Source organism: Haematobia irritans, chromosome 4 (assembly GCF_050003625.1).
Source record: "Haematobia irritans isolate KBUSLIRL chromosome 4, ASM5000362v1, whole genome shotgun sequence".
Classification (NCBI taxonomy): Eukaryota; Metazoa; Arthropoda; class Insecta; order Diptera; family Muscidae; genus Haematobia; species Haematobia irritans.
In genome coordinates this window covers 67,608,081-67,632,033 of record NC_134400.1, presented here as the reverse complement: position 1 = coordinate 67,632,033, position 23,953 = coordinate 67,608,081, and the positions used below count along the sequence as shown (strand labels likewise).

Sequence of the window (23,953 nt, the reverse complement as noted above, 5' to 3'; positions counted from 1 at the left end):
ATGGCAAAATACTTACATGCGAATAGTGAGGGCAAAATACTATCACAGTTGGCGATTGTTGCAGTGTCACTTACGAGTCTGTGGTAGCGATGAGGATGAAATGGAACATTGAAATGCTGGCAGGGGTATTATGTAGTGTAGAGTATTATTATATATTTTATTTTGACGAAAATGAATAAATTATACAAAATTCATAGAATTTTGGCTTTGACTTTCAATTAGAATTGGGGATATCATTTATACAAATTTTGTTTGAAAATTATTTGCAACAATAGGGCTGTTTTCTTTTAGCACTGGATGCAACATTTGTATGGGCTATCCAGAACATCGTTGCACTGGTGTTCTATCCAGAACAACTCATCAGTGCAAGTCGTGCCGATGTTGCCAGATAGTATATTGATAAAGTGACGCTTCTTCGATTCACAATAGTAATTAATTGTGACTATTTTATCGAAAAACATGAAATTCAAATAGGTACAGCGTCATAAATAATCGCAGCAGTGAATATGTATTACTATTTGAGTATTTCATACATTAAAAATGCAAATTTTAGTTCTTTCCTTTGATTGTTTTTAAACAGCTGATGACAGTGTTGCATCCCAATAAACACAAGATGAGCGTTTTTCAAATGCGACAACTTTTCAGTTTGAGGGTAAATATAATTTTCAACATAAATTCAACTTGACTTGAAATAGCTCATCTTCAATACATCTTCAAATTGTTTGCGAATTACTTCCAATTTGCCAAAATGTTGACGAAATCTTTGAAAAGGTGTTGAAGATAATATGAGAAAACTTTGACAAAACACTACCCTAATGCGCTTTACAGACTATCAGTTATTCCGGACGACAGTGCTCGTGTCGAACATATCCCATATATTGTGCACAATATAAGTTAAGTCCGAAGGCATAATCGGTACTGCTGCATGTTTGTGGGATCGATAACACATTTACCGATTATTTAGTCATCGCCGACAAGTCGTACCGATCCGACACACTATAAGATTCTTTACAAACACCGACATTCCGTCCGGAATAACAGATAGTCTGTAAAGCGCATAAAATGCAACGAAAAAACCATGTGGTTTTCAATACTTATTTGTGCAACGAAGTTCGTGGTCAATTGCAAGAAATAAAAAAAAATGGAAAATTTTAGACAAACAACCAAATAGTTTATAAAAATAGGTAAGTGAAAATAATAAATGAAATAAAACTTTAAGGAAGTCACTAAATGTATATCTCTTTGCAGAAAACTAAAATTATGGATTCTACGTTCTTGAAAACATTTAAACGCTGACCGATGAAAAAATGGTGGACAATTAACTGGAACTGATAGTGAACACGCAGTGGAGCGGATTACTAAGGCCTTCAACATCTCACTGAAAGCTGCATGCCTTAGAGGGAAGCCAAAGGGGAAAAATCGACCACCATGGTGGTCTACGGAAACAAGAAAAATTTATACGGTAAAATTCAGTATATGCTACAAAGACTCATGAACAGTTTCAACTAAGTTTTCTTTTTATTTTACCCATTTTTGTTGTCTTAAGGTGCGTTTTACTAAAAGGTTCCTGATTTAATGGGGCCCGCCTAGAGGCGGGATTGGGCATTAGAGGGTTAAGTAATATGAGGAAATCCTGCAGGAAGCTCTTTAACAAGGCAAAGTCCACTAGAGCCCCTGAGGATTGGGACGCTTATAAGAAGAATCTGAGAGGATACAAGCGAGAACTGAGAAAGGATGTATCAACTTATCATATATCCCAGGAAAGTGGAGGGAAACAAAAGTCGTTTTCATACCTAAAGCGGGAAAAGCCTCTCACTCGAGGGCGAAGGATTTCCGACCAATCAGCTTATCATCATTCCTACTTAAGACTCTGAGGATGATAGATATTTATCTTAGAATTAGCATCGATTCAAGTTTGTTCTCGAAACGACAGCTGCATACTCGAAGGGCAGGTCTACTGAGACCGCACTACATGAACTAGTCAGCTTTATTAAAAGCTCACTATCTGTCAAAGAATACACAATCGTGGCGTTTCTAGACATCGAAGGGGCGTTCAATAATGTCCACCCGAGCTCGATATTAAATGGACTGACAACTCTGAATGTTGATCCATGTATACATAGGCTATTAGACGAAATTCTAATGAAGAGACGTATTTCAGCCACACTAGGACAAGCAAACATACAAAGGTATGTGAACAGAGGCACTCCCCAAGGAGGAGTTCTATCACCTCTTCTTTGGAATGTTGCTATAAATAACCTTCTGGTTACCCTAGAAAAAGAAAGGATAAACGTGGTGGCATACGCAGATGATGTGGCTCTAGCAGTCAGGGGAAAATTCCCATCCACAATCAGAGATATTATTCAGAGGGCCCTCCGAATGACTGAGAAATGGGCGAAAGACAATGGTCTTGGGGTAAATCCTGCAAAGACAGAACTAGTCATATACTGCAAAGATCGCAAAACTCCCACGGTTAGGCCCATTTCCTTAGGGGGTATTGAAATTCCCTTTGGTGAGTGTGCAAAACTCGAAAACGGCCATCGACTGTCGCAAATCTCTCAATGAGATGGCTGAGCAGTACAATATTCACCTAATATGGGTGCCTGGCCATAGGAACATACCGGGGAACTGCGAAGCGGATGAGTTGGCAAGGCTAGGGACTACCTTACATATTCCAGGGGAACTAGAACCTGTTGATATGCCCCTGGCTATTTGCAAGCTCATGCTGCGTGAGAAGTTTGTTATGATGGCAAATGTTTGATGGGAGAATTGCAAGGGCTGTAACGACACCAAGCAAATATGGCCCCATTTAAACTTAAACCGCACACTAGATATGCTAGTGTTCTCGAGACGTCAGATATCACTCCTGATATCTGCTATAACGGGTCGCTGCCTGATAGGCGATTTTGCAAAAAGTATTGTATGAGCTGTCATGATGCGGAGGAAAAGGAATCAATTAAGCACCTCTTGTGTGAGTGTCCTGCATTTTGTGTAAAGCGCAAGCAACTTTTAGGAGCATATAGCTTCGGATTACTGGCGGATCTGGAAAACGTTAACTTAAGCAGTCTGCTAATGTTTTTGGAACCATCTGGTTGGTTCAACAAAGAAAAATAATCAAGAAGGTTCAAGGCCGGTATGCACCTCTAGCGAAAAATTTCATTCCCATAAGAAATGCATGGCTATTTATGCTAACGAAATTTTCGGTAGCGTTCAATTTCGTAAGCTGGTACGCACCTCTAATGAAAATAACAGGGTTATCAATGCATATTATGGCAGCAAACATTTGATTTATTACAATCATTGTGTGCGTAAAAGTTTTAAAAGGTCTGTAAATAATAAACAATTTATTTGAAGAATATTTGGAACATATATTAACAATGTTTAAAAGCGATTAGCTGATTTAAAATTTGTGTACACAGCCGTTTTTTTTTTTGTTGTAGACTTAAATAAATTTTTGCTACCGAAAATTTCGCTAGAGGTGCATACCGGCCTTCGGAGGTTAAAACTAGAAGTGCCCTTATGTAATAGGTTCTTTTAGTTAATGTGGTATCACAATGGACTGAATATTCTAAGTGGGCCTGAATCTTAATCGGGCTGCCACTTTAACCTAACCTAACCTAACCTACTGGTGTCATATCTTTCACAACGATCACAATACACAACGGATGGAACTAACAACTCTTTACTCCTTCCACTGCCAAGAGGGGTACCTCAAGGACCCCTCCTCTACTCGATATATTCGAATGATCTATCATACTAAATTAAGCATAATCGTATTCAAATGTACGTTGATGACGTACAGCTTTACTCCTCATGCAACCTGAATTCCATAGCGACTTGTGTATCGAATCTTAACGCGGACCTGCAACGAATACTGAATGGGGCCTCAAAGAACTGCTTAATACTTAATCCTAACAAGTCGAAGGCAATTCTAATCCGTAACAAAAATATTGACATAGGTGATAACGTCAACATTTACCTAGGATCCACACAGATTGAAATTGTGTATGAAGCAAAGAATCTTGGGATAATTTAGACAATGCTAGAAGGATCTACGACCATTAAGTTGTTCATCTGGTGGCTGCCAAACACATACACACTCACATAGATATAGGCTCGCATTAGTACAACAACAATGACAATAGACAATGAGATGAAATGAGAATGCAGAATAACAAAGCAAAGGGGTTGCTATACTATGAGAGAGTAAGAACTAACATTTCGGTAAGCAAACAAAAGAACATAAAAGAAATTCAGGAAAATACTAGAAAATGAATAGATGATTCCAACAAGTGATAGCGAAATTTTATCGTTACAATTTGGAATTTTAAATTAACGGAAACTAATTTAAATAAACTTATATCTATAATTATCAAATTCGTAACAATATGAATACAACTGACAAAAGGAAACTTCAAACTACTTTTAACAATGCAGTATGATATGCTTTTGGTTTAAGACGATTTGACAGAGTCTCACAATACTCATTACTGAAGTTGCCACTGGAAATATATTTAAATATGCAAATCATTAGTATTGCTACATGAAATAATACACACCAGTAAACCTTCATATCTATATGCGAACTTGATATTTTCGGGAAAAACATTAAACAAATTGCACACCGTCGTCACTCATCACAGAAACTTTTTTTTATTAACACGATCCGTCTCTGGAATCAAATCCCTAATGAGCTGCAATTAATAACCAATAAACAACGATTCAAGAGGAATATATATTCAACCATGTGAAATATTTTAGTACCGGGGAAGCTACATTTCTTTTTCTACACCAATATAATATATTTTAGAATATTGTTATTTTTTATACTTATATGTTATTTTTATTATAATTATAATTGTAATTTAATTTAATACATATTAATAACGATGTTATAATAATCTAACATAACATGGTCCAGTACTATAATTCATAAGATTCAATCTTGTTGTATTGGAAATACCATTCAATAAATGACATGAAATGAAGACGAGTGTATTATCATCCTGTGTGCCATGGAGCACCATCGTGTAGATATTAAATAAGGTAGGACTTAAACAGCTGCCTTGTGGGATGCCATTAAAGATTTCAAAATGATTGTTTCCCATAACTAATATTTTTTGCATAGAAATGACCTTATCCATGCTATTATTTGGTTAGGACAGTTCAATTCAAGTAATATGGATTGTAGTACACCTATATTAACCCGCTCATAAGCGTTGCTTACATCCATTGTAATTAGTACCACTTTTTTTCCTTTCTCTTTGTAGAGGTTCATAGTGTGGATTAGGTCGTTAATGCAGTGCACGGCCGACATATTTTTCCTGTAGGCATATGATCTCTTTGGTAATAGGTTATTTAGATTTATAAATGCATTTAGGCGTTCTTTTACCATTAGGTTTGTAATTTTATTGTATAGATATCAAGATCCTTACCTTTTTTTGGGTACTGGTACAATTTTTTCTCAAGTCATCACTAACCTCGCATACTCTCCAAGTGTTATTGAGTGCTTCAAGCAAGTTCTATTTACATGTCAGTGGTAGTTGATGAATCATTTCATATGCAATACCGAAAAAATTAATATTAATTTTTTTGCACATCAGCTGATTGTTTTCTAGTGGTATCGGCCTTTTATTACCGAGTATTGTAATTGGTACAAAAAGTATTCGTCGTCGACGACTTAAAAGCGACAGACGACAAAAAGCTACGGCGAGAGCGATTTCAGGAATAAGGGTGAAAATGTATTGAAGTGAATTGAAAAATAAAGAACATTGAATTGAATAATTTCAAATTGCCCGCATATTAATTAATTTTAATGAAGTTTTATGACACCAACAGGAAGAAAATCGAATTATCTATGCAAAAGTGTTTACAAATAATGATATTTAAAGTTTTGTTGTTTGGTCTTATTTGTTGATACGTTTAATAAGATAATTATTTATCAATTAGTATTGTAGTGTCCCTGTCAACATTTTTTGAATTTGGGGGCGCTTCTGAGAATCCCCACTACGTCGAAAACAGTCGTATACGATATCCAAAACTCCTCGGAAAAGCACCGTCACTATTGAGAAGTTGTAACACGCCAAGTTACTACAAAAAAGTATCGCATGAGTGCAATTATTAGGAGCCTTTCTGGATACATTTAGAAGGACGCCATTAAGAGCCCCTTCAAACAATCACACAAAGTGCATTTTAAGATAGTTGTAAAAGAATCATTGTGGTCAAGTAAAACACGACTGTTTAGATGTTTATTAATTTTATGAAACATTTATAAATTCTCATAAATATAACATTTATACGACTATCACATCACATTTAACACATTTTTATGCATTAATAAGAGATTGATGTTGAGTTACAAGTTGTAAGTTAAATGTTATAGCGTCTATCAGCCAGTACTTTTATTCCCAATGGAGGCAGCGTGTCTGGAAAAATATTTGAAAAACTATCACTTTATTCCATTTGGAAAGTCAAAAATTGTTCACCAATTTACTTTTCACAATTTTAAGCGTAATAACTATGTTTTCAGCACTTTATTTTCGTTTTCATTGAAATAAATTATAATAAGCCAGTTGCGCTTGGTGTTTCACAAAATATAAAATGGCTCTTGTAACAATAGTGATGGCAAAATACTTACATGCGAATAGTGAGGGCAAAATACTATCACAGTTGGCGATTGTTGCAGTGTCACTTACGAGTCTGTGGTAGCGATGAGGATGAAATGGAACATTGAAATGCTGGCAGGGGTATTATGTAGTGTAGTGTATTATTATATATTTTATTTTGACGAAAATGAATAAATTATACAAAATTCATAGAATTTTGGCTTTGACTTTCAATTAGAATTGGGGATATCATTTATACAAATTTTGTTTGAAAATTATTTGCAACAATAGGGCTGTTTTCTTTTAGCACTGGATGCAACATTTGTATGGGCTATCCAGAACATCGTTGCACTGGTGTTCTATCCAGAACAACTCATCAGTGCAAGTCGTGCCGATGTTGCCAGATAGTATATTGATAAAGTGACGCTTCTTCGATTCACAATAGTAATTAATTGTGACTATTTTATCGAAAAACATGAAATTCAAATAGGTACAGCGTCATAAATAATCGCAGCAGTGAATATGTATTACTATTTGAGTATTTCATACATTAAAAATGCAAATTTTAGTTCTTTCCTTTGATTGTTTTTAAACAGCTGATGACAGTGTTGCATCCCAATAAACACAAGATGAGCGTTTTTCAAATGCGACAACTTTTCAGTTTGAGGGTAAATATAATTTTCAACATAAATTCAACTTGACTTGAAATAGCTCATCTTCAATACATCTTCAAATTGTTTGCGAATTACTTCCAATTTGCCAAAATGTTGACGAAATCTTTGAAAAGGTGTTGAAGATAATATGAGAAAACTTTGACAAAACACTACCCTAATGCGCTTTACAGACTATCAGTTATTCCGGACGACAGTGCTCGTGTCGAACATATCCCATATATTGTGCACAATATAAGTTAAGTCCGAAGGCATAATCGGTACTGCTGCATGTTTGTGGGATCGATAACACATTTACCGATTATTTAGTCATCGCCGACAAGTCGTATCGATCCGACACACTATAAGATTCTTTACAAACACCGACATTCCGTCCGGAATAACAGATAGTCTGTAAAGCGCATAAAATGCAACGAAAAAACCATGTGGTTTTCAATACTTATTTGTGCAACGAAGTTCGTGGTCAATTGCAAGAAATAAAAAAAAATGGAAAATTTTAGACAAATAACCAAATAGTTTATAAAAATAGGTAAGTGAAAATAATAAATGAAATAAAACTTTAAGGAAGTCACTAAATGTATATCTCTTTGCAGAAAACTAAAATTATGGATTCTACGTTCTTGAAAACATTTAAACGCTGACCGATGAAAAAATGGTGGACAATTAACTGGAACTGATAGTGAACACGCAGTGGAGCGGATTACTAAGGCCTTCAACATCTCACTGAAAGCTGCATGCCTTAGAGGGAAGCCAAAGGGGAAAAATCGACCACCATGGTGGTCTACGGAAACAAGAAAAATTTATACGGTAAAATTCAGTATATGCTACAAAGACTCATGAACAGTTTCAACTAAGTTTTCTTTTTATTTTACCCATTTTTGTTGTCTTAAGGTGCGTTTTACTAAAAGGTTCCTGATTTAATGGGGCCCGCCTAGAGGCGGGATTGGGCATTAGAGGGTTAAGTAATATGAGGAAATCCTGCAGGAAGCTCTTTAACAAGGCAAAGTCCACTAGAGCCCCTGAGGATTGGGACGCTTATAAGAAGAATCTGAGAGGATACAAGCGAGAACTGAGAAAGGATGTATCAACTTATCATATATCCCAGGAAAGTGGAGGGAAACAAAAGTCGTTTTCATACCTAAAGCGGGAAAAGCCTCCCACTCGAGGGCGAAGGATTTCCGACCAATCAGCTTATCATCATTCCTACTTAAGACTCTGAGGATGATAGATATTTATCTTAGAATTAGCATCGATTCAAGTTTGTTCTCGAAACGACAGCTGCATACTCGAAGGGCAGGTCTACTGAGACCGCACTACATGAACTAGTCAGCTTTATTAAAAGCTCACTATCTGTCAAAGAATACACAATCGTGGCGTTTCTAGACATCGAAGGGGCGTTCAATAATGTCCACCCGAGCTCGATATTAAATGGACTGACAACTCTGAATGTTGATCCATGTATACATAGGCTATTAGACGAAATTCTAATGAAGAGACGTATTTCAGCCACACTAGGACAAGCAAACATACAAAGGTATGTGAACAGAGGCACTCCCCAAGGAGGAGTTCTATCACCTCTTCTTTGGAATGTTGCTATAAATAACCTTCTGGTTACCCTAGAAAAAGAAAGGATAAACGTGGTGGCATACGCAGATGATGTGGCTCTAGCAGTCAGGGGAAAATTCCCATCCACAATCAGAGATATTATTCAGAGGGCCCTCCGAATGACTGAGAAATGGGCGAAAGACAATGGTCTTGGGGTAAATCCTGCAAAGACAGAACTAGTCATATACTGCAAAGATCGCAAAACTCCCACGGTTAGGCCCATTTCCTTAGGGGGTATTGAAATTCCCTTTGGTGAGTGTGCAAAACTCGAAAACGGCCATCGACTGTCGCAAATCTCTCAATGAGATGGCTGAGCAGTACAATATTCACCTAATATGGGTGCCTGGCCATAGGAACATACCGGGGAACTGCGAAGCGGATGAGTTGGCAAGGCTAGGGACTACCTTACATATTCCAGGGGAACTAGAACCTGTTGATATGCCCCTGGCTATTTGCAAGCTCATGCTGCGTGAGAAGTTTGTTATGATGGCAAATGTTTGAAGGGAGAATTGCAAGGGCTGTAACGACACCAAGCAAATATGGCCCCATTTAAACTTAAACCGCACAGTAGATATGCTAGTGTTCTCGAGACGTCAGATATCACTCCTGATATCTGCTATAACGGGTCGCTGCCTGATAGGCGATTTTGCAAAAAGTATTGTATGAGCTGTCATGATGCGGAGGAAAAGGAATCAATTAAGCACCTCTTGTGTGAGTGTCCTGCATTTTGTGTAAAGCGCAAGCAACTTTTAGGAGCATATAGCTTCGGATTACTGGCGGATCTGGAAAACGTTAACTTAAGCAGTCTGCTAATGTTTTTGGAACCATCTGGTTGGTTCAACAAAGAAAAATAATCAAGAAGGTTCAAGGCCGGTATGCACCTCTAGCGAAAAATTTCATTCCCATAAGAAATGCATGGCTATTTATGCTAACGAAATTTTCGGTAGCGTTCAATTTCGTAAGCTGGTACGCACCTCTAATGAAAATAACAGGGTTATCAATGCATATTATGGCAGCAAACATTTGATTTATTACAATCATTGTGTGCGTAAAAGTTTTAAAAGGTCTGTAAATAATAAACAATTTATTTGAAGAATATTTGGACATATATTAACAATGTTTAAAAGCGATTAGCTGATTTAAAATTTGTGTACACAGCCGTTTTTTTTTTGTTGTAGACTTAAATAAATTTTTGCTACCGAAAATTTCGCTAGAGGTGCATACCGGCCTTCGGAGGTTAAAACTAGAAGTGCCCTTATGTAATAGGTTCTTTTAGTTAATGTGGTATCACAATGGACTGAATATTCTAAGTGGGCCTGAATCTTAATCGGGCTGCCACTTTAACCTAACCTAACCTACTGGTGTCATATCTTTCACAACGATCACAATACACAACGGATGGAACTAACAACTCTTTACTCCTTCCACTGCCAAGAGGGGTACCTCAAGGACCCCTCCTCTACTCGATATATTCGAATGATCTATCATACTAAATTAAGCATAATCGTATTCAAATGTACGTTGATGACGTACAGCTTTACTCCTCATGCAACCTGAATTCCATAGCGACTTGTGTATCGAATCTTAACGCGGACCTGCAACGAATACTGAATGGGGCCTCAAAGAACTGCTTAATACTTAATCCTAACAAGTCGAAGGCAATTCTAATCCGTAACAAAAATATTGACATAGGTGATAACGTCAACATTTACCTAGGATCCACACAGATTGAAATTGTGTATGAAGCAAAGAATCTTGGGATAATTTAGACAATGCTAGAAGGATCTACGACCATTAAGTTGTTCATCTGGTGGCTGCCAAACACATACACACTCACATAGATATATGCTCGCATTAGTACAACAACAATGACAATAGACAATGAGATGAAATGAGAATGCAGAATAACAAAGCAAAGGGGTTGCTATACTATGAGAGAGTAAGCAAACAAAAGAACATAAAAGAAATTCAGGAAAATACTAGAAAATGAATAGATGATTCCAACAAGTGATAGCGAAATTTTATCGTTACAATTTGGAATTTTAAATTAACGGAAACTAATTTAAATAAACTTATATCTATAATTATCAAATTCGTAACAATATGAATACAACTGACAAAAGGAAACTTCAAACTACTTTTAACAATGCAGTATGATATGATATATGATATGATATGATATATATCAAATCCCTAATGAGCTGCAATTAATAACCAATAAACAACGATTCAAGAGGAATATATATTCAACCATGTGAAATATTTTAGTACCGGGGAAGCTACATTTCTTTTTCTACACCAATATAATATATTTTAGAATATTGTTATTTTTTATACTTATATGTTATTTTTATTATAATTATAATTGTAATTTAATTTAATACATATTAATAACGATGTTATAATAATCTAACATAACATGGTCCAGTACTATAATTCATAAGATTCAATCTTGTTGTATTGGAAATACCATTCAATAAATGACATGAAATGAAGACGAGTGTATTATCATCCTGTGTGCCATGGAGCACCATCGTGTAGATATTAAATAAGGTAGGACTTAAACAGCTGCCTTGTGGGATGCCATTAAAGATTTCAAAATGATTGTTTCCCATAACTAATATTTTTTGCATAGAAATGACCTTATCCATGCTATTATTTGGTTAGGACAGTTCAATTCAAGTAATATGGATTGTAGTACACCTATATTAACCCGCTCATAAGCGTTGCTTACATCCATTGTAATTAGTACCACTTTTTTTCCTTTCTCTTTGTAGAGGTTCATAGTGTGGATTAGGTCGTTAATGCAGTGCACGGCCGACATATTTTTCCTGTAGGCATATGATCTCTTTGGTAATAGGTTATTTAGATTTATAAATGCATTTAGGCGTTCTTTTACCATTAGGTTTGTAATTTTATTGTATAGATATCAAGATCCTTACCTTTTTTTGGGTACTGGTACAATTTTTTCTCAAGTCATCACTAACCTCGCATACTCTCCAAGTGTTATTGAGTGCTTCAAGCAAGTTCTATTTACATGTCAGTGGTAGTTGATGAATCATTTCATATGCAATACCGAAAAAATTAATATTAATTTTTTTGCACATCAGCTGATTGTTTTCTAGTGGTATCGGCCTTTTATTACCGAGTATTGTAATTGGTACAAAAAGTATTCGTCGTCGACGACTTAAAAGCGACAGACGACAAAAAGCTACGGCGAGAGCGATTTCAGGAATAAGGGTGAAAATGTATTGAAGTGAATTGAAAAATAAAGAACATTGAATTGAATAATTTCAAATTGCCCGCATATTAATTAATTTTAATGAAGTTTTATGACACCAACAGGAAGAAAATCGAATTATCTATGCAAAAGTGTTTACAAATAATGATATTTAAAGTTTTGTTGTTTGGTCTTATTTGTTGATACGTTTAATAAGATAATTATTTATCAATTAGTATTGTAGTGTCCCTGCCAACATTTTTTGAATTTGGGGGCGCTTCTGAGAATCCCCACTACGTCGAAAACAGTCGTATACGATATCCAAAACTCCTCGGAAAAGCGCCGTCACTATTGAGAAGTTGTAACACGCCAAGTTACTACAAAAAAGTATCGCATGAGTGCAATTATTAGGAGCCTTTCTGGATACATTTAGAAGGACGCCATTAAGAGCCCCTTCAAACAATCACACAAAGTGCATTTTAAGATAGTTGTAAAAGAATCATTGTGGTCAAGTAAAACACGACTGTTTAGATGTTTATTAATTTTATGAAACATTTATAAATTCTCATAAATATAACATTTATACGACTATCACATCACATTTAACACATTTTTATGCATTAATAAGAGATTGATGTTGAGTTACAAGTTGTAAGTTAAATGTTATAGCGTCTATCAGCCAGTACTTTTATTCCCAATGGAGGCAGCGTGTCTGGAAAAATATTTGAAAAACTATCACTTTATTCCATTTGGAAAGTCAAAAATTGTTCACCAATTTACTTTTCACAATTTTAAGCGTAATAACTATGTTTTCAGCACTTTATTTTCGTTTTCATTGAAATAAATTATAATAAGCCAGTTGCGCTTGGTGTTTCACAAAATATAAAATGGCTCTTGTAACAATAGTGATGGCAAAATACTTACATGCGAATAGTGAGGGCAAAATACTATCACAGTTGGCGATTGTTGCAGTGTCACTTACGAGTCTGTGGTAGCGATGAGGATGAAATGGAACATTGAAATGCTGGCAGGGGTATTATGTAGTGTAGTGTATTATTATATATTTTATTTTGACGAAAATGAATAAATTATACAAAATTCATAGAATTTTGGCTTTGACTTTCAATTAGAATTGGGGATATCATTTATACAAATTTTGTTTGAAAATTATTTGCAACAATAGGGCTGTTTTCTTTTAGCACTGGATGCAACATTTGTATGGGCTATCCAGAACATCGTTGCACTGGTGTTCTATCCAGAACAACTCATCAGTGCAAGTCGTGCCGATGTTGCCAGATAGTTATTGATAAAGTGACGCTTCTTCGATTCACAATAGTAATTAATTGTGACTATTTTATCGAAAAACATGAAATTCAAATAGGTACAGCGTCATAAATAATCGCAGCAGTGAATATGTATTACTATTTGAGTATTTCATACATTAAAAATGCAAATTTTAGTTCTTTCCTTTGATTGTTTTTAAACAGCTGATGACAGTGTTGCATCCCAATAAACACAAGATGAGCGTTTTTCAAATGCGACAACTTTTCAGTTTGAGGGTAAATATAATTTTCAACATAAATTCAACTTGACTTGAAATAGCTCATCTTCAATACATCTTCAAATTGTTTGCGAATTACTTCCAATTTGCCAAAATGTTGACGAAATCTTTGAAAAGGTGTTGAAGATAATATGAGAAAACTTTGACAAAACACTACCCTAATGCGCTTTACAGACTATCAGTTATTCCGGACGACAGTGCTCGTGTCGAACATATCCCATATATTGTGCACAATATAAGTTAAGTCCGAAGGCATAATCGGTACTGCTGCATGTTTGTGGGATCGATAACACATTTACCGATTATTTAGTCATCGCCGACAAGTCGTATCGATCCGACACACTATAAGATTCTTTACAAACACCGACATTCCGTCCGGAATAACAGATAGTCTGTAAAGCGCATAAAATGCAACGAAAAAACCATGTGGTTTTCAATACTTATTTGTGCAACGAAGTTCGTGGTCAATTGCAAGAAATAAAAAAAAATGGAAAATTTTAGACAAATAACCAAATAGTTTATAAAAATAGGTAAGTGAAAATAATAAATGAAATAAAACTTTAAGGAAGTCACTAAATGTATATCTCTTTGCAGAAAACTAAAATTATGGATTCTACGTTCTTGAAAACATTTAAACGCTGACCGATGAAAAAATGGTGGACAATTAACTGGAACTGATAGTGAACACGCAGTGGAGCGGATTACTAAGGCCTTCAACATCTCACTGAAAGCTGCATGCCTTAAAGGGAAGCCAAAGGGGAAAAATCGACCACCATGGTGGTCTACGGAAACAAGAAAAATTTATACGGTAAAATTCAGTATATGCTACAAAGACTCATGAACAGTTTCAACTAAGTTTTCTTTTTATTTTACCCATTTTTGTTGTCTTAAGGTGCGTTTTACTAAAAGGTTCCTGATTTAATGGGGCCCGCCTAGAGGCGGGATTGGGCATTAGAGGGTTAAGTAATATGAGGAAATCCTGCAGGAAGCTCTTTAACAAGGCAAAGTCCACTAGAGCCCCTGAGGATTGGGACGCTTATAAGAAGAATCTGAGAGGATACAAGCGAGAACTGAGAAAGGATGTATCAACTTATCATATATCCCAGGAAAGTGGAGGGAAACAAAAGTCGTTTTCATACCTAAAGCGGGAAAAGCCTCTCACTCGAGGGCGAAGGATTTCCGACCAATCAGCTTATCATCATTCCTACTTAAGACTCTGAGGATGATAGATATTTATCTTAGAATTAGCATCGATTCAAGTTTGTTCTCGAAACGACAGCTGCATACTCGAAGGGCAGGTCTACTGAGACCGCACTACATGAACTAGTCAGCTTTATTAAAAGCTCACTATCTGTCAAAGAATACACAATCGTGGCGTTTCTAGACATCGAAGGGGCGTTCAATAATGTCCACCCGAGCTCGATATTAAATGGACTGACAACTCTGAATGTTGATCCATGTATACATAGGCTATTAGACGAAATTCTAATGAAGAGACGTATTTCAGCCACACTAGGACAAGCAAACATACAAAGGTATGTGAACAGAGGCACTCCCCAAGGAGGAGTTCTATCACCTCTTCTTTGGAATGTTGCTATAAATAACCTTCTGGTTACCCTAGAAAAAGAAAGGATAAACGTGGTGGCATACGCAGATGATGTGGCTCTAGCAGTCAGGGGAAAATTCCCATCCACAATCAGAGATATTATTCAGAGGGCCCTCCGAATGACTGAGAAATGGGCGAAAGACAATGGTCTTGGGGTAAATCCTGCAAAGACAGAACTAGTCATATACTGCAAAGATCGCAAAACTCCCACGGTTAGGCCCATTTCCTTAGGGGGTATTGAAATTCCCTTTGGTGAGTGTGCAAAACTCGAAAACGGCCATCGACTGTCGCAAATCTCTCAATGAGATGGCTGAGCCGTACAATATTCACCTAATATGGGTGCCTGGCCATAGGAACATACCGGGGAACTGCGAAGCGGATGAGTTGGCAAGGCTAGGGACTACCTTACATATTCCAGGGGAACTAGAACCTGTTGATATGCCCCTGGCTATTTGCAAGCTCATGCTGCGTGAGAAGTTTGTTATGATGGCAAATGTTTGATGGGAGAATTGCAAGGGCTGTAACGACACCAAGCAAATATGGCCCCATTTAAACTTAAACCGCACACTAGATATGCTAGTGTTCTCGAGACGTCAGATATCACTCCTGATATCTGCTATAACGGGTCGCTGCCTGATAGGCGATTTTGCAAAAAGTATTGTATGAGCTGTCATGATGCGGAGGAAAAGGAATCAATTAAGCACCTCTTGTGTGAGTGTCCTGCATTTTGTGTAAAGCGCAAGCAACTTTTAGGAGCATATAGCTTCGGATTACTGGCGGATCTGGAAAACGTTAACTTAAGCAGTCTGCTAATGTTTTTGGAACCATCTGGTTGGTTCAACAAAGAAAAATAATCAAGAAGGTTCAAGGCCGGTATGCACCTCTAGCGAAAAATTTCATTCCCATAAGAAATGCATGGCTATTTATGCTAACGAAATTTTCGGTAGCGTTCAATTTCGTAAGCTGGTACGCACCTCTAATGAAAATAACAGGGTTATCAATGCATATTATGGCAGCAAACATTTGATTTATTACAATCATTGTGTGCGTAAAAGTTTTAAAAGGTCTGTAAATAATAAACAATTTATTTGAAGAATATTTGGAACATATATTAACAATGTTTAAAAGCGATTAGCTGATTTAAAATTTGTGTACACAGCCGTTTTTTTTTTGTTGTAGACTTAAATAAATTTTTGCTACCGAAAATTTCGCTAGAGGTGCATACCGGCCTTCGGAGGTTAAAACTAGAAGTGCCCTTATGTAATAGGTTCTTTTAGTTAATGTGGTATCACAATGGACTGAATATTCTAAGTGGGCCTGAATCTTAATCGGGCTGCCACTTTAACCTAACCTAACCTACTGGTGTCATATCTTTCACAACGATCACAATACACAACGGATGGAACTAACAACTCTTTACTCCTTCCACTGCCAAGAGGGGTACCTCAAGGACCCCTCCTCTACTCGATATATTCGAATGATCTATCATACTAAATTAAGCATAATCGTATTCAAATGTACGTTGATGACGTACAGCTTTACTCCTCATGCAACCTGAATTCCATACCGACTTGTGTATCGAATCTTAACGCGGACCTGCAACGAATACTGAATGGGGCCTCAAAGAACTGCTTAATACTTAATCCTAACAAGTCGAAGGCAATTCTAATCCGTAACAAAAATATTGACATAGGTGATAACGTCAACATTTACCTAGGATCCACACAGATTGAAATTGTGTATGAAGCAAAGAATCTTGGGATAATTTAGACAATGCTAGAAGGATCTACGACCATTAAGTTGTTCATCTGGTGGCTGCCAAACACATACACACTCACATAGATATATGCTCGCATTAGTACAACAACAATGACAATAGACAATGAGATGAAATGAGAATGCAGAATAACAAAGCAAAGGGGTTGCTATACTATGAGAGAGTAAGAACTAACATTTCGGTAAGCAAACAAAAGAACATAAAAGAAATTCAGGAAAATACTAGAAAATGAATAGATGATTCCAACAAGTGATAGCGAAATTTTATCGTTACAATTTGGAATTTTAAATTAACGGAAACTAATTTAAATAAACTTATATCTATAATTATCAAATTCGTAACAATATGAATACAACTGACAAAAGGAAACTTCAAACTACTTTTAACAATGCAGTATGATATGCTTTTGGTTTAAGACGATTTGACAGAGTCTCACAATACTCATTACTGAAGTTGCCACTGGAAATATATTTAAATATGCAAATCATTAGTATTGCTACATGAAATAATACACACCAGTAAACCTTCATATCTATATGCGAACTTGATATTTTCGGGAAAAACATTAAACAAATTGCACACCGTCGTCACTCATCACAGAAACTTTTTTTTATTAACACGATCCGTCTCTGGAATCAAATCCCTAATGAGCTGCAATTAATAACCAATAAACAACGATTCAAGAGGAATATATATTCAACCATGTGAAATATTTTAGTACCGGGGAAGCTACATTTCTTTTTCTACACCAATATAATATATTTTAGAATATTGTTATTTTTTATACTTATATGTTATTTTTATTATAATTATAATTGTAATTTAATTTAATACATATTAATAACGATGTTATAATAATCTAACATAACATGGTCCAGTACTATAATTCATAAGATTCAATCTTGTTGTATTGGAAATACCATTCAATAAATGACATGAAATGAAGACGAGTGTATTATCATCCTGTGTGCCATGGAGCACCATCGTGTAGATATTAAATAAGGTAGGACTTAAACAGCTGCCTTGTGGGATGCCATTAAAGATTTCAAAATGATTGTTTCCCATAACTAATATTTTTTGCATAGAAATGACCTTATCCATGCTATTATTTGGTTAGGACAGTTCAATTCAAGTAATATGGATTGTAGTACACCTATATTAACCCGCTCATAAGCGTTGCTTACATCCATTGTAATTAGTACCACTTTTTTTCCTTTCTCTTTGTAGAGGTTCATAGTGTGGATTAGGTCGTTAATGCAGTGCACGGCCGACATATTTTTCCTGTAGGCATATGATCTCTTTGGTAATAGGTTATTTAGATTTATAAATGCATTTAGGCGTTCTTTTACCATTAGGTTTGTAATTTTATTGTATAGATATCAAGATCCTTACCTTTTTTTGGGTACTGGTACAATTTTTTCTCAAGTCATCACTAACCTCGCATACTCTCCAAGTGTTATTGAGTGCTTCAAGCAAGTTCTATTTACATGTCAGTGGTAGTTGATGAATCATTTCATATGCAATACCGAAAAAATTAATATTAATTTTTTTGCACATCAGCTGATTGTTTTCTAGTGGTATCGGCCTTTTATTACCGAGTATTGTAATTGGTACAAAAAGTATTCGTCGTCGACGACTTAAAAGCGACAGACGACAAAAAGCTACGGCGAGAGCGATTTCAGGAATAAGGGTGAAAATGTATTGAAGTGAATTGAAAAATAAAGAACATTGAATTGAATAATTTCAAATTGCCCGCATATTAATTAATTTTAATGAAGTTTTATGACACCAACAGGAAGAAAATCGAATTATCTATGCAAAAGTGTTTACAAATAATGATATTTAAAGTTTTGTTGTTTGGTCTTATTTGTTGATACGTTTAATAAGATAATTATTTATCAATTAGTATTGTAGTGTCCCTGCCAACATTTTTTGAATTTGGGGGCGCTTCTGAGAATCCCCACTACGTCGAAAACAGTCGTATACGATATCCAAAACTCCTCGGAAAAGCGCCGTCACTATTGAGAAGTTGTAACACGCCAAGTTACTACAAAAAAGTATCGCATGAGTGCAATTATTAGGAGCCTTTCTGGATACATTTAGAAGGACGCCATTAAGAGCCCCTTCAAACAATCACACAAAGTGCATTTTAAGATAGTTGTAAAAGAATCATTGTGGTCAAGTAAAACACGACTGTTTAGATGTTTATTAATTTTATGAAACATTTATAAATTCTCATAAATATAACATTTATACGACTATCACATCACATTTAACACATTTTTATGCATTAATAAGAGATTGATGTTGAGTTACAAGTTGTAAGTTAAATGTTATAGCGTCTATCAGCCAGTACTTTTATTCCCAATGGAGGCAGCGTGTCTGGAAAAATATTTGAAAAACTATCACTTTATTCCATTTGGAAAGTCAAAAATTGTTCACCAATTTACTTTTCACAATTTTAAGCGTAATAACTATGTTTTCAGCACTTTATTTTCGTTTTCATTGAAATAAATTATAATAAGCCAGTTGCGCTTGGTGTTTCACAAAATATAAAATGGCTCTTGTAACAATAGTGATGGCAAAATACTTACATGCGAATAGTGAGGGCAAAATACTATCACAGTTGGCGATTGTTGCAGTGTCACTTACGAGTCTGTGGTAGCGATGAGGATGAAATGGAACATTGAAATGCTGGCAGGGGTATTATGTAGTGTAGTGTATTATTATATATTTTATTTTGACGAAAATGAATAAATTATACAAAATTCATAGAATTTTGGCTTTGACTTTCAATTAGAATTGGGGATATCATTTATACAAATTTTGTTTGAAAATTATTTGCAACAATAGGGCTGTTTTCTTTTAGCACTGGATGCAACATTTGTATGGGCTATCCAGAACATCGTTGCACTGGTGTTCTATCCAGAACAACTCATCAGTGCAAGTCGTGCCGATGTTGCCAGATAGTTATTGATAAAGTGACGCTTCTTCGATTCACAATAGTAATTAATTGTGACTATTTTATCGAAAAACATGAAATTCAAATAGGTACAGCGTCATAAATAATCGCAGCAGTGAATATGTATTACTATTTGAGTATTTCATACATTAAAAATGCAAATTTTAGTTCTTTCCTTTGATTGTTTTTAAACAGCTGATGACAGTGTTGCATCCCAATAAACACAAGATGAGCGTTTTTCAAATGCGACAACTTTTCAGTTTGAGGGTAAATATAATTTTCAACATAAATTCAACTTGACTTGAAATAGCTCATCTTCAATACATCTTCAAATTGTTTGCGAATTACTTCCAATTTGCCAAAATGTTGACGAAATCTTTGAAAAGGTGTTGAAGATAATATGAGAAAACTTTGACAAAACACTACCCTAATGCGCTTTACAGACTATCAGTTATTCCGGACGACAGTGCTCGTGTCGAACATATCCCATATATTGTGCACAATATAAGTTAAGTCCGAAGGCATAATCGGTACTGCTGCATGTTTGTGGGATCGATAACACATTTACCGATTATTTAGTCATCGCCGACAAGTCGTATCGATCCGACACACTATAAGATTCTTTACAAACACCGACATTCCGTCCGGAATAACAGATAGTCTGTAAAGCGCATAAAATGCAACGAAAAAACCATGTGGTTTTCAATACTTATTTGTGCAACGAAGTTCGTGGTCAATTGCAAGAAATAAAAAAAAATGGAAAATTTTAGACAAATAACCAAATAGTTTATAAAAATAGGTAAGTGAAAATAATAAATGAAATAAAACTTTAAGGAAGTCACTAAATGTATATCTCTTTGCAGAAAACTAAAATTATGGATTCTACGTTCTTGAAAACATTTAAACGCTGACCGATGAAAAAATGGTGGACAATTAACTGGAACTGATAGTGAACACGCAGTGGAGCGGATTACTAAGGCCTTCAACATCTCACTGAAAGCTGCATGCCTTAAAGGGAAGCCAAAGGGGAAAAATCGACCACCATGGTGGTCTACGGAAACAAGAAAAATTTATACGGTAAAATTCAGTATATGCTACAAAGACTCATGAACAGTTTCAACTAAGTTTTCTTTTTATTTTACCCATTTTTGTTGTCTTAAGGTGCGTTTTACTAAAAGGTTCCTGATTTAATGGGGCCCGCCTAGAGGCGGGATTGGGCATTAGAGGGTTAAGTAATATGAGGAAATCCTGCAGGAAGCTCTTTAACAAGGCAAAGTCCACTAGAGCCCCTGAGGATTGGGACGCTTATAAGAAGAATCTGAGAGGATACAAGCGAGAACTGAGAAAGGATGTATCAACTTATCATATATCCCAGGAAAGTGGAGGGAAACAAAAGTCGTTTTCATACCTAAAGCGGGAAAAGCCTCTCACTCGAGGGCGAAGGATTTCCGACCAATCAGCTTATCATCATTCCTACTTAAGACTCTGAGGATGATAGATATTTATCTTAGAATTAGCATCGATTCAAGTTTGTTCTCGAAACGACAGCTGCATACTCGAAGGGCAGGTCTACTGAGACCGCACTACATGAACTAGTCAGCTTTATTAAAAGCTCACTATCTGTCAAAGAATACACAATCGTGGCGTTTCTAGACATCGAAGGGGCGTTCAATAATGTCCACCCGAGCTCGATATTAAATGGACTGACAACTCTGAATGTTGATCCATGTATACATAGGCTATTAGACGAAATTCTAATGAAGAGACGTATTTCAGCCACACTAGGACAAGCAAACATACAAAGGTATGTGAACAGAGGCACTCCCCAAGGAGGAGTTCTATCACCTCTTCTTTGGAATGTTGCTATAAATAACCTTCTGGTTACCCTAGAAAAAGAAAGGATAAACGTGGTGGCATACGCAGATGATGTGGCTCTAGCAGTCAGGGGAAAATTCCCATCCACAATCAGAGATATTATTCAGAGGGCCCTCCGAATGACTGAGAAATGGGCGAAAGACAATGGTCTTGGGGTAAATCCTGCAAAGACAGAACTAGTCATATACTGCAAAGATCGCAAAACTCCCACGGTTAGGCCCATTTCCTTAGGGGGTATTGAAATTCCCTTTGGTGAGTGTGCAAAACTCGAAAACGGCCATCGACTGTCGCAAATCTCTCAATGAGATGGCTGAGCCGTACAATATTCACCTAATATGGGTGCCTGGCCATAGGAACATACCGGGGAACTGCGAAGCGGATGAGTTGGCAAGGCTAGGGACTACCTTACATATTCCAGGGGAACTAGAACCTGTTGATATGCCCCTGGCTATTTGCAAGCTCATGCTGCGTGAGAAGTTTGTTATGATGGCAAATGTTTGATGGGAGAATTGCAAGGGCTGTAACGACACCAAGCAAATATGGCCCCATTTAAACTTAAACCGCACACTAGATATGCTAGTGTTCTCGAGACGTCAGATATCACTCCTGATATCTGCTATAACGGGTCGCTGCCTGATAGGCGATTTTGCAAAAAGTATTGTATGAGCTGTCATGATGCGGAGGAAAAGGAATCAATTAAGCACCTCTTGTGTGAGTGTCCTGCATTTTGTGTAAAGCGCAAGCAACTTTTAGGAGCATATAGCTTCGGATTACTGGCGGATCTGGAAAACGTTAACTTAAGCAGTCTGCTAATGTTTTTGGAACCATCTGGTTGGTTCAACAAAGAAAAATAATCAAGAAGGTTCAAGGCCGGTATGCACCTCTAGCGAAAAATTTCATTCCCATAAGAAATGCATGGCTATTTATGCTAACGAAATTTTCGGTAGCGTTCAATTTCGTAAGCTGGTACGCACCTCTAATGAAAATAACAGGGTTATCAATGCATATTATGGCAGCAAACATTTGATTTATTACAATCATTGTGTGCGTAAAAGTTTTAAAAGGTCTGTAAATAATAAACAATTTATTTGAAGAATATTTGGAACATATATTAACAATGTTTAAAAGCGATTAGCTGATTTAAAATTTGTGTACACAGCCGTTTTTTTTTTGTTGTAGACTTAAATAAATTTTTGCTACCGAAAATTTCGCTAGAGGTGCATACCGGCCTTCGGAGGTTAAAACTAGAAGTGCCCTTATGTAATAGGTTCTTTTAGTTAATGTGGTATCACAATGGACTGAATATTCTAAGTGGGCCTGAATCTTAATCGGGCTGCCACTTTAACCTAACCTAACCTACTGGTGTCATATCTTTCACAACGATCACAATACACAACGGATGGAACTAACAACTCTTTACTCCTTCCACTGCCAAGAGGGGTACCTCAAGGACCCCTCCTCTACTCGATATATTCGAATGATCTATCATACTAAATTAAGCATAATCGTATTCAAATGTACGTTGATGACGTACAGCTTTACTCCTCATGCAACCTGAATTCCATACCGACTTGTGTATCGAATCTTAACGCGGACCTGCAACGAATACTGAATGGGGCCTCAAAGAACTGCTTAATACTTAATCCTAACAAGTCGAAGGCAATTCTAATCCGTAACAAAAATATTGACATAGGTGATAACGTCAACATTTACCTAGGATCCACACAGATTGAAATTGTGTATGAAGCAAAGAATCTTGGGATAATTTAGACAATGCTAGAAGGATCTACGACCATTAAGTTGTTCATCTGGTGGCTGCCAAACACATACACACTCACATAGATATATGCTCGCATTAGTACAACAACAATGACAATAGACAATGAGATGAAATGAGAATGCAGAATAACAAAGCAAAGGGGTTGCTATACTATGAGAGAGTAAGAACTAACATTTCGGTAAGCAAACAAAAGAACATAAAAGAAATTCAGGAAAATACTAGAAAATGAATAGATGATTCCAACAAGTGATAGCGAAATTTTATCGTTACAATTTGGAATTTTAAATTAAC

At 36.2% G+C, this 23,953-nt stretch overlaps 3 long non-coding RNA genes across 3 annotated transcripts; all 3 read right to left on the bottom strand.

The window, feature by feature from the left end:
- Positions 1 to 4,814: 4,814 nt before the first annotated feature.
- On the bottom strand, positions 4,815 to 5,608 carry LOC142235825 (uncharacterized). The gene is made up of 2 exons (XR_012721867.1): positions 5,436 to 5,608; positions 4,815 to 5,324 (listed from the first exon to the last, which is right to left on the bottom strand). It is a non-coding gene; the product is annotated as an uncharacterized LOC142235825 (long non-coding RNA).
- A 5,594-nt stretch (positions 5,609 to 11,202) lies between these two features.
- On the bottom strand, positions 11,203 to 11,996 carry LOC142235832 (uncharacterized). Its single transcript, XR_012721868.1, has 2 exons — positions 11,824 to 11,996; positions 11,203 to 11,712 (listed from the first exon to the last, which is right to left on the bottom strand). It is a non-coding gene; the product is annotated as an uncharacterized LOC142235832 (long non-coding RNA).
- A 5,820-nt stretch (positions 11,997 to 17,816) lies between these two features.
- Positions 17,817 to 18,610, bottom strand: LOC142235837 (uncharacterized). The gene is made up of 2 exons (XR_012721870.1): positions 18,438 to 18,610; positions 17,817 to 18,326 (listed from the first exon to the last, which is right to left on the bottom strand). It is a non-coding gene; the product is annotated as an uncharacterized LOC142235837 (long non-coding RNA).
- Between the last annotated feature and the right edge of the window lie 5,343 nt (positions 18,611 to 23,953).